We start from the raw sequence: 12,307 nt of genomic DNA on the forward strand, positions 1-12,307 counted from the left end.
TTTGATCTCTATTGGTAGCGGAGAAGGTTGGGCCAAAACTCTTCTTAGCAAATAGAATGAAGCCTGTAAATGAGATCACGTAGCTCTTAAAGGTTGAAAAGTTATACTCCATTTGAAGCAAGGGAGCAGAGTTGCTCGAACTCTTTGTGGTTAGGCGAGTAGAGAGAGACCAGTCATAGGTGACATCCACAACTCTACTTGAAGGCCTTAACCCGAAGACTTAGGCCATATCAAATACGGTCAGGGACATATAACCCATCCTAAAATCAAAAGTATATGCCTTCGAGTTCAAAAAAAGGAAAGCTGTGGTTAGCAGCTCGAACTTGGCAATGACGGTGATCTTCGACAGCATTATCAGCTCGTATATACTATTATTCATCCATTTTTGCTTGAAGATAAGCTTGAGTTCATTGATCCACTAAGGCCAGCCTTCATCCTTCATTAAAGGAAAACCACGACGGTGGTTCGACTATTTGGAAGCTCAGATGCCTGATTTAGCCAATAAAAGATTGATGGTGAACCACTTTACCTTGGGCATGTTATTTTCCACTGCAATTGGGACCTGGGAAGTCCATGCAGGTCCTAGAGAATGCATGGCTTCCTCCTCGAAGAAAAGACAGGTCTGTAGGCCAACCCAAAGGCAATGAAGGCCGTTGAGCAAACGACGCATAGTGGTGATACCTTCTCGGGTTTCATAAAAGAGTTTGGTAGCTTTAGGTGCCATTGGAAACCTTAGGAGAGGATGGGAAGATAAGTCAGGATTAGAAGTGAGAATTAAGAAAGCAAAGAGAAATTTTTGGAAATTATGAGAGTTCTGAGGATTCTGGGAAGTTCTAGAAAATTGAAGGCTTGAAATAACTAAGGTGTTTAGCCAGAGAATTTAAAAAAGGTTTATATAATGAACAGTTAGTTAACATTTAAAGTCGTGGGTTAGTGCAAGGGTTGTGTTAAATAAATGGTTGTCTGGAATGGTGCAAGTCCCGAGTAAGTGCATGCGACGACTATTCAATCATTATTAACGCCTCGATTCGCAGACTCAACAGTGATTAAAGGGGGCACTATTTGGGTAATATTTGAACATTTGACTTAAATGAAGGAAAGCCCAAGGATGCCAATTAAAAGGGGACTTGCTCGAAGCCCAGCATCGAGCCCATAAGCAAATTGAAGCCCTCTCAACCAAGCTATAGGCCGCATGGCTATAATTAAAGTAACAAGTGATGGGGACTAACCTACTGCCCACCAAAAAACATTTTCTAGTGGCATTACAAGTAAAAAGTTGATGACTCACTACCCTCCAAGTATTTTCAGGCAAGAGCAAAGTTATAGCACTTGGACTAATTTGTCTATAAAAGGAAAGAGAGGCCCTAGAGACAAGGACACTCATCCAATCAAATAAACAAACATACAAACTCTGCTCTCAAGCCAGATTTGCATCCAAAAGCTGAAATGAACTTAGATTTAGTCCTTTTAGTGATAGTTCTTTAGAAAAGCTATCCCTTGTGTAAACTTGTTTACCATCTATCCCTTTTTAAGCATACAACTCTTGTAAACTCAAAGAGAAGTGATTGCAAGAAGTTCAACCTTGCCAGACAAGGTGAAATCTTGCCCGAAGTTCTTTGTTTGTTTTCTAAATTAGTAGATCTATTGCTTAATGCATTCTCCAATATGTATTCAAGTTATTTCCACCTATTTTTCTATTTTAAGAAATCAATTTGTATCTATATTTGGTTCGCTTAAATGAACATGCTTTCATTAGATATAATCTAGAACCAAACAAGTGACTTAAGGGGATATCGACTCCCTTCATTCGAACATTCAAGACTATGAACTAAAAGTCCTTGTTTACAAGGCAAGAAAATGAACTTAACGTGGACTTAACCCATCCACGATAATCCTTTGATAACAAGAAGTTGGAGTAACTTGGGGCGTAAGTAATCAACTTAAATCACACTTGTTCTACATTTGCTATACTAAGATAGCAGTGGCATGCCTAGCACTTAGTTAGTTTTGATTGCGAGCACCTAAGACCCTACAAAGGCACCTTTCAGAACTAACTTTGTCCTCTTCTTGTAGCATCTCAACAAGCAAGAGCCCAACTACACCTGCGAAGTGCCAATCCCTTGGAAAGCTGTGATGAGGTTCGAGGAGCCTTCTCCAGAGAAATCTTTGCCTGAGCAGTTTCTCTCTTTGAGTGAGTAAAAATTACTAACTTAACTGTGTAGTAGTCTCATCAAACACCAAACATCTCTTCCTCCATTATCAAACCAAAAACTTCTCTCATCTTACAGCTCTCAAATGGCCAAGGTTCATCCTCTAAATATGACACCAACTACTTCATGTTCTGGTAGTGATTATACGACCTCAAAGAGGGAAACATTTACTATATGGCTGAAATCACTTGTGATGCAAGGAAATGGGTGCACTGCCTTTGATGAAAATGGCGGAATCGTTTATCGCATAGATAACTACGATAACAAACACAACAACGAAGTTTATCTCATGGATCTCCGGGGCAAACTTCTTTTTTCTATATGTGAGTAGAAAATGAGCGTTTTTCCAAGTTGGAATGGCTATCAAAGCAATGAAATTGGTGCCAAGAAGCCAACGTTTGAAGTGAGAAAAAATTGTAGAATAAATCTTGGAATTTATAAAGATTGTTCTTATAAAGTAACCATGCGATCTGATAGCAATTGCTACATGTTAGAGGGTTTGAATGGTGTTTGGGTTGATATTTGAACTTTGGACTAATGGGGAGAGAAGCACAACAAGAACCAAGGAGAAGGTTTTGGCCGAAGGCCCATCATCGAACCCATTCGCCCAGCCCAAGGCAAAATGATGATTCCACATTTAAGGCAAAGGCTAGTAGCTTGAAAGAAGTGACACTTGATGGAAATCAACCTACCCTCAGCCCAAAATGATGAGTCATTACCCTTCAATTGTTTTCGGGCAGGAACCAAGCTCCAAGCAGTTAGGTTATTTTGCCTATAAAAGGAGAGAGATGGCCCAGAGACAAGGACACTCAACCAATCAAACAAAAAAATACACAAACTCTGCCTAAGCCAGATTTGCATACGAAGCTGTAGTTAGCCCCCAACCTCAATCCTTTTCAGGATCAGCCCTCACAAAAGTCATCTTTTGTCTAGTTTATTAGTTCTGCTGCTCATCAAGTAGTATCAATTTCTCTTGTAAATTTATTTGTCATCCATTCTCCCTTGAAACCCTCAGACCTCTATAGTTGCAAAGAAAAGAAACTGCGAAAGGTCCAGCCTTACCCGACAAGGTTCAATCTTGCCCGATTCCCTTTATTTTGTTTTCTACTTAACATATCTAATGTTGTAATGAATTCCCTAGTCTGTATTCAAATCATTTTAGGTCTTTTAATGATACAAAGTTCAGCTTGCTCTTGGATCTGGTTTTAATTAAAAGGTTTCACTATCTTAAGAGTGGATCCACTTAATGCCGTGATTAGACCTGGACTTCTGCCCTTTTACCATACAAGATATACAAAAGTCCTTGATCTCAATGCATAGAAAAGAATCTAATATGGACTTAACCCATCCATGACAATCCTTTGATAATGAGAAGTTAGAGTAACTTGGGGCGCAAGTAATAGACTTAAATCCACTCATTTCACATCTGCCATATTGAGATGGCATGGCACGCCTTAGCACTTAAGTTAGTTTTGACTACGAGCCTCACGGCCTATACCTAAAGCCCGACAAAGGCATTTTTCAGAATTAACTTTGTCCTTTTCTTGCAACCCAACAAATAAAGCAAGAACCGGACAGTCAACCAAAGTGCCAACTCCACGGGGAGCTGTGTTCTTGAGCCAGGAATGCCCATAGAAGATATTCATGCCCGAACATAGTTTTGGCACGCCTGGTAGGATAAAATCTTGTATGCCAAGAAGGCAAAGGAAGGAACAAACCTTCAGGTGGGGAGCAAAACAGAAATCACCCCATTACACACCAAGATCTAGCATGGCAAATCTCCCTGAACACTTGCAAGGACCCGTCTTAACGGAAAGCCCAACTTCTTCTGATAAGTCAGAAAGAAAAGTTACGAAGGAAGGCCTACAGGCCACCATGATGGTTGTTATAAAAAGCATGGAAAGAAACTCCCAAAACATGGAAAGAAGCTCTCAGAGCATTGAGAGAAACTCCCAAGAGACAAAGGAAGACATAAGTAGACTCTATTCCTTAACAGGAAATTTGCAAATGAGGCTGGATCTGGAATACCCTACTCTAGAAAATGATCAAGCTAGGGCAGTGATAAATGAAGCCAGTCATGTGAAGGAGCCAGTTATTCCTCTATTTCCTATACTTGAGGAAAAGAAGGATAAAGGGAAGAACAAGGAAGAATCTGAAGCGAGTCATCCGGTTTTGGAAGAAATTCTGGAAACAAAATTACCCGACCCCCTATTTTCACTAAACAATAGGGGGTAGATCGGGCAAGAAAGAGCAAAATATGGGATGCCCCAGTTGATCGGGGAATCCAGTGGGAAGAGAGAACCTGCCAAGGCAGATAAGCCACCTCCTTATAGACCGCCACCAATGACTGATAAGAGAGGAGAACCTAAATGGAGGAAGCCCGAGGCAAGGAAAGACAATAATTCGGGCAATGATCGTAGCCCGAAGTGGGAACCACGTCCTCATATTCCACCTAATAATACAGTCAATCAATAACTTAGAGGTGAGTTGGCTGAATTAAGAAGGATGGTACTAAGGAATGCCCAACCACAAGCTCGCCCACTGTTTAGAGTTGCTTATCAAAAGCCCTACCCAAAGTTCATTGATGAACATAATCCCTTTCTGCTTAACTTCAAAATGCCCATATTCCCAACATTCAGTGGAGAGGACAATAGTGTGTCCTCCAAAGATCACATATTCAAATTCTCCAACCACTGTGTGGCATTCGAAGACAATCCCAATTATAAGATAAAGTTATTTGGGAATTCATTGGTAGGCATAGCATCTCAATGGTACTCTTTGTTACTCCCAAATTCCATCGCCAACTGGGGACAAATGGAGATGGCTTTCCACGAGCAGTTTTACAGGATGGAGTTAGAAATGACCATTAACGATCTGGTCGAAGTGAAACAATATGAGCATGAATCTACGGAAGATTTCATTATGAGGTTCAGAAAGACGAGGATATGATGCCAGTTTCCTATTAACCATATCCAACTCATAGCCATTGCTCAGAAAGCCTTAAGGCTACCCTTGAGAAAGAAGTTTTATGATGTACAGTTTAATGAACTGCAAGAGTTAGTGATCGCTGCTACCAAATATGAGAAGTTGTTGCTTGAAGAACAGCAATTGAAAAACTCTTCTAAAGTACCACATTTCTACCGAAATAAAGCTGTCATTCATCAAGTAGAGTTCAAGGAGAGACCAGAAGAAAATGATGGTCATGGGAGAGATCTTAGAAAAGATATAGACATTGTGCAGCAGAGATGACCACTCCATTTAAACCCTTGATGGTAAAGAGATTGGTCTAACCAATCAAAGATCAAAAGGTAGTAATGAATGATGAAGGGTTTATCCTTATGAAACCTCCGAAGTACCAGAGTTATTCCTTTAACTTAACCAAAGCGCAAAAATATATGAAGAGCTAGTACGAGCAAGAGTGATTGTTCCTAACAATACTAAAAAACTACCTTAACCCAATGAGCTAAAAGGGAATAAGTATTGTAAGTTGCACCATACCTTTAACCACTTTATCACCAATTGTGTCCAGTTTAGAGATTGGATACAAGATCTCATGGTTAAAGGGAAGTTACTATTAGAAAAACCTCAGACCAACATGATGATTGCCACATATCCTTTCCTAGATGGGCCAGGAAGGAGAAGGAAAAAGCCACTTGGGAGATGAAGGTAGGATGAATAAAGCCTATAGAAGAAGCTCTCTACACAAGTCCAAAACAGCTGTAATAAAGAGGGAAATGTTTGTACAAATCAATACCAACGTAAACACGAAATAGAGGTGTCCCCAGCAGAAACCATAATCAAACAAGAAGTGATCAAAAAATAGAAAGAAAGAAAGAAACTTCTGATATTGAAAATGCATAAAAAGGGATTCGGATTAAAATAAGATTTCATTTCATAAGAAGAGTACAAAAATCTTAATCCAACAACTTTACATCTTCGGCTAGAGCAACTATTCTAGAGAAGTAAGTTTGCATAACAGCAAAGATTCTATCTGGCTCTCCTAAGTACATATTGTTATTCACTAGTTGATTCTCGGAATCCTCAACTTCTTCAGAAGCTTTCTCCATCTCCTCTACTTTCTGGGAGAGGTGGTTGGTGAGGGTCATCTTTTCAGCTTTAAGTAATGACAGTTGCTCCTCCAAACTCTGAATTTTTGAATCAACCACTGTGATCCTTGCTTCCATTGCTGATCTTTCCTCTACCAATTACCGGAGCACGGTTGTACTCTTCATATGCTTTTCTTAAAAGCAATTTACTCTATTAAAGGCTCGCTCTGCCTTAAGATGTTGATCCTTTAATGGTCGCAAATTGTCAAAGAAACTCATAAAGGACTTGTACTGAGTTGGGGGCAGTAGCTCAGCGTGGTGAAGTTCAAAAAAGGCTTTTTCTGCATCATAAAGAACCTTAAGACTAAAAAAAGCTGTGAAACTTTTTTTTTTGTCCAATCCTTGAAAAGTTTACGAGCATGCTGAAATGAAGGAAGCTAAGAAATTGTTAGAGGAGATTGTAGTTTGTTTTTAATCTGGCCAAACTTCTTCACTAGATCGAGCAAGGATGTTATGGATGAAGCTAGGGGCATGTCTCTAACACTTTCAGCTGTAACAGCAGGGGCAACATTAGAAGGAAGAATGGAAAGGTCCTCAAAAGCAAGAGCATACGTAGGAGAAGTTGCTGCAGTAGTCTTGGCTCGCTGTTCAAGACGGGGGACGATCTCCCTTACGCACCAAGTACGGAGGGGACTTGCCCAAACCCTCTGCAGGATCCTGTTGCAACCAAGACAAATACGATAAGAGAGAAGTGTTCAAGCCAGGAAATGGTAAGATATGAAATATCAATATACCTGAGATAAACTCGGAGCTTTAGAAAGAAGAGGAGGGGGAGTAATCTCTTGTGATCGTGGGGAAAGGTCATCTCTACCTATCGGTGGAGGTGAAATGGTACCCGAGACCTCAACAGAAGCCTGCAAGAGTAGAAGAATAAGTGAAAGCCAGTAACTAACCTGTAAGAAAAGAGAAGCAAGAAGATTCAAAGTAAAAATATACCTATAGAGGAACTTGAGGCTGAGAAGGATTGGTCACCTCACACGTTACAGGAATCTCAAGAACTATCGGCTCTCCAAAAGTAGGAGTTGGTGCATGCTGAAATTCCTGTATCAAGGCAGGCTGAAAATATGGAAGGATAGTAAGTTCAGAAAAAAGAGTTTCGGGCATAAGATGACAGGAACAGATACTTACCGAATCATTGTCATCTTCCATATAATGCATCATCTGTCCCGTTGAATGGTCAAACTGAGAAATTAGAGTCACCTCCAAAGGGGTGGGTTGTGCTTGGAAAAAAAAGGGCTTGCTTTGATCGGTCTAAAGGAGAATAAGCTTCAGGCAAGGAGATATTCTCTGCTTGAATTTCCTGACACATATAACCCGGGAAAAGAGTTATTAGAAAGAGAAATAGGGGAAAGAATTCTGAGGAAAGAAAGGGCAATTTATACCTTTAATTCTTCAAGTATCACATCTTGGTGATCTTTAGCCCTTTGCTGCCTTTCTACATCCAATGGCGCGTCCTTTAAAACCAAAGAAGACCTTTTGCTATCGAAGGTCTTAATTACAAGAAAGACCAAATCGATTTATTCTTAAGCGTGAGGTATGAATGCAAGGTGGAGATATAATATACTTACTGGGGGCTTTCTGTTTTTTCCTATCCACCATAGCGGTAGAGGTTTTTTAAGCAGAAATAGCTTTGAAAGACTTGGAAATCTGAGATCTTGTACTTCTCCTGGTTGGGGCTACCCGCTTAGATTTTAGTCGTTGTTCAAGATTAGAATCAGAGGTATCCATCACAACTGTACGTGACCGTTTAGGGGCCCGAATACTTATTTTGAGCTCTCCCTCAGCCTCTGAGTCTCCAAGAAGGTCAAAAGTATCCCCACCTCCTCCAATTTCTAGCCTTCTAGCTTCATTTACAGCTTCTTAAAGAATCAATCCGTCAGCGGATTCTTCTTCCGACCCGGCGTCTATCGTTTCTATGGTCCTTCGGGCTGCAGGGGATGATAAGAATGAAGAATTAAAAAATCATTGATGTATAAAGTTTTTTTTATTGAGAACACAGAAAGTACCTATCAAAAGAAGCTGATTCTTCCAAGAAACCATTTCTTTCCAACTTTCAAGTTCACTTGAGCTAGGAAAAGATTTGAGAGAAAGTTGGCTGAAGAGACTGTCATGAGCTTCCTCCAGATCTTCTCCATATTTCTTGATCCATTTCGCCTCCCACCAAGAAGAAAAAGCCGAAGTACACTCAAAATTAAGGATCCAAGGTTTTTGGGCAACCTTGCTCATAACATCAAGGCTACGACGGGCAGCTCGAAAAATATCTTCTTGAGGAGATAGGAGGCGGTATGAGGTACCACAATGAATAGAATCAAAAAATGGGATTGGAGTAGCTTGCCTAAAGCCCAGTTGTCTACTACAGAAGTTGGGATGACAAACCTCCAGCTCGCGTTCATAACATCGCTACGAACTCTCTAGGCTAAATCTCTCGATTGAATACAACTGATGAACTTCTCTCTGCATAAAGGGTTAGCGTCATCTACAAGAGCATCTTGGAAAGCTTGATCGAGAAACCATGGGTATTTGTGAAAAATAGATGCTCCCCATTCTAAGTCTGCCCGATTCCTGCAGACTCTGAAAAAATAAAAGCAGGCAAATGTTGAATAATTTGTGGGGGGAAGCTTCGGTTAAAATTCGGGCAAAGGCTACACCCTTTGGGAATTCCAAATTAACTACTCGAAACTCTGGGAAGTACCATTGCAACCATAATTAGATCATCTAGATGGGCCCATTAAGAATGGTCTCAAATGGTTCACCCCGAGTCATTTCAAAAAGGAGATGATAGAAGTGAGAAAGGAAGAAGGGACCTGTGGCTACATCATTAAAATTGTGAAGGGCTTCTACCAAGGGAATCCATTCGACCTTTACCCCCTTGGATTTATTGGGAAAAGCATGCTTGTTAAGCTAGTACAAGAGAAAATACATATGCTCTTTATCTATTTTGGCATTAGAAGAACCCGCACCAAAGTTGCTCTTCACAAAAAGGATAAAACCCTTGAAAGACATCTCATAACTTTTAAAAGTTGTTGAGTTGTATTCTAACTAAAGAAAGGGAGCTTATGTGCCCGAGCTTGTACTCGAACTTTCAATAATCGGGTGAGGAAGGAGAGCCCAATCATGAGTTACGTCCACAATTTTGCCCGATGGTCTTCGACCAAAAACCTGTGCCATATCCAAGATAGTAGGAGACATGGGACCCATCCTAAAGTCAAAGGTGTTGGTGCCCGAGTTCCAGAAAAGAAGAGCAGTGGTCAATAATTCTAGCTTGGCAACTACGATGGTCTTTGAAAGCATTATCAGCTCATAGATACCATTACTCATCCATTTCTTTTTAAAGATGGGTTCGAGCTCATTTATCCATTTAACCTAAACTTTATCGTTCATTAGATGGAAGCCACGATGGTGATTTGACCACTTAGACGAATAGATGCCCGATTCAGCCAGAAACGGGTTTGGAGTGAACCAATTGGCCTTGGGCATGCTAGCTTCTATTGTAGAAGGAACTTGAGAAACCCAGGCAGGTCCCAATGAGTGGACCCCTTCCTCCTCAAAAAAGAGTTCAGAACGTAGACCTGCCCGAGGATGATGAAGGACATTAAACAGACGGCGTAAGGTGACTATACTCTCACCAGATTCATATGAAGATCGGTTTGAAGTAGTTTTTTTAGGCCATTGATTAATATTTGGAGGGAAATATAAATAGAAAATTTTCAAAAGGGTACAAAAGAAGAAGCCAAAAGTAGGAAAGATTGTTGAAAACTCTAGGAATTCTAAAAAAAAAAAAATTAGGGAAAACTGGAAAATCAGGGGTTTTGAACCGTTTAAAAAAAATCATATAATGAGTTGTTGATTTAACATGGACAAAATTTATAGGTTAGTGGAAAAAACTCAGTTAGTGACGGTTGCATTAAATGGCGCTCATACCGAGTACAGGCAAGCTGCAACTATTCCATCATTATTTGCGCCTAAAGCTTCAAGGCTTAACAACAATTGAAGGGGGCATTGTTTGGGTTGATATTTGAACTTTGGACTAACAGGGAGAGAAGCCCAACAAGAACCAAGGATGAGGTTTTGCCCGAAGGCCCAACATCGAACCCATTCGCCCAGCCCAAGGCAAAATGATGATTCCACATTTAATGCAAATGCTAGTGGCTTGAAAGAAGTGACACTTGATGGAAATCAACCTACTCTCAGTCCAACATCACTTTCTAATTGGCAGAGTATGTAAATTACTAATGAGTGAGTCATTACCCTTCAGTTGCTTTTGGGCAGGAACCAAGCTATAAGCAGTTAGGTTATTTCACCTATAAAAGAAGGGAGAGGGCCCAGAGACAAGGACACTCAACCAATCAAACAAACAAATACACAAACTCTACCCAAGCCAGATTTGATTACGAAGCTGTAATCAGCCCCCAACCTCAATCCTTTTCAGGATCAGCCCTCACAAAAGCCATCTTTTGTCTAGTTTATTAGCTCTACTACTCATCAAGTAGTATCAATTTCTCTTGTAACTTTATTTGTCATCCATTCTCCCTTGAAACCCTTAGACCTCTGTAGTGGCAAAGAAAAGAAAATGTGAAAGGTCCAGCCTTGCCCGACAAGGTTCAATCTTGCCCGATTCCCTTTATTTTGTTTTCTACTTAACAAATCTAGTGTTGTAATGAATTCCCTAGTATGTATTCAAATTATTTTAGGTCTTTTAATGATACAAAGTTCAACTTGCTCTCATATCTGGTTTTAATTAAAAGGTTTCACTATCTTAAGAGTGGATCCACTTAATGCCGTGATTAGACCTGGACTTTTGCCCTTTTACCATAGAAGATATACAAAAGTCCTTGATCTCAAGGCATAGAAAAGAATCTAATGTGGACTTAACTCATCCACGATAATCCTTTGATAATGAGAAGTTAGAGTAACTTGGGGCGCAAGTAATAGACTTAAATGCACTCATTTCACATCTGCCATATTGAGATGGCAGTGGCACGCCTTAGCACTTAAGTTAGTTTTGACTGCGAGCCTCACGGCCTATACCGAAGGCCCTACAAAGGTACATTTCAGAATTAACTTTGTCCTCTTCTTGCAGCCCGACGAATAAAGCAAGAACTCGACAGTCAACCAAAGTACCAACTCCACGGGGAGTTGTGTGCTCGAGCCAGGAACGCCCACAGAAGATATTCCTGCCTGAACAAATGGGAAATCATCATCTGCTTTTATAATAAGAGACAACAATGGAGGAGTTGTGTCAGAGGCAAAGAGGAAGCAGTCAAGTTCAGGAGTAGTTTTTGGAGATGCTGTGCTCACTTTGGTGGTGGAGCCTCATATTGATCGCTTCTCCATCATGGCTCTGGTTACTGTTTATGGCTTAATTAGACATCAAATATGATTTTTATAGAGCTGTCTCAGATGCATATAGTTGTAGAAAATACAAAATAGTAGAGTATCATAGTGAAATCAAGTTAGTTTCTGCTTTTGTATAACCAGTTATTGGGTTTCTGTGAGAATTCAACATATATATGTATTCAGCTAGCTTTTCTCCTAATTAACGTTCAGTCACGGTGATTAATTACTCATTCTTGTTGGTCAATTAGTTAATTATCTACCGAAGAGGAGAAAGAGTCCCACATACGACAAAAAGTCACAAATAAAGTTGAACCAAGTAACATTGCAAAACCATAATGATGGTAGGGTCGGGATATCCACTTAACGTTCTTGTGACTTCGATCAGTGTAAATAAATCTCATCAACTTCCGAGAAAAGAAATGTACAAAACCCTAATCTTAACTTGGTTCATAGCGTCTTGAGGTACTGATATATTTCTATAATACTATTTCATCACATCCATCTATTTCACATGCCAACAATGAATTTTACTTAAAACCAGGCTTGTGATTACGATAACTTCAAGGGACAAATAAATTAATAAAAGTTGATTAAATCATGATTAATTTTGACAGCTCCCCAGACATTGCGTCAATGAAAGCTCCCCATTATCTT

General features: G+C 40.0%; 1 pseudogene; it reads left to right on the forward strand.

Annotated features, from left to right (window-relative positions):
• Window positions 1-2,295: 2,295 nt before the first annotated feature.
• LOC126625496 (protein LURP-one-related 11-like) lies at window positions 2,296-11,696 on the forward strand (annotated as a pseudogene).
• Window positions 11,697-12,307: the final 611 nt, after the last annotated feature.

The sequence above is a fragment of the Malus sylvestris genome, chromosome 6 (assembly GCF_916048215.2).
Source record: "Malus sylvestris chromosome 6, drMalSylv7.2, whole genome shotgun sequence".
In the NCBI taxonomy this organism is placed as follows: domain Eukaryota; kingdom Viridiplantae; phylum Streptophyta; class Magnoliopsida; order Rosales; family Rosaceae; genus Malus; species Malus sylvestris.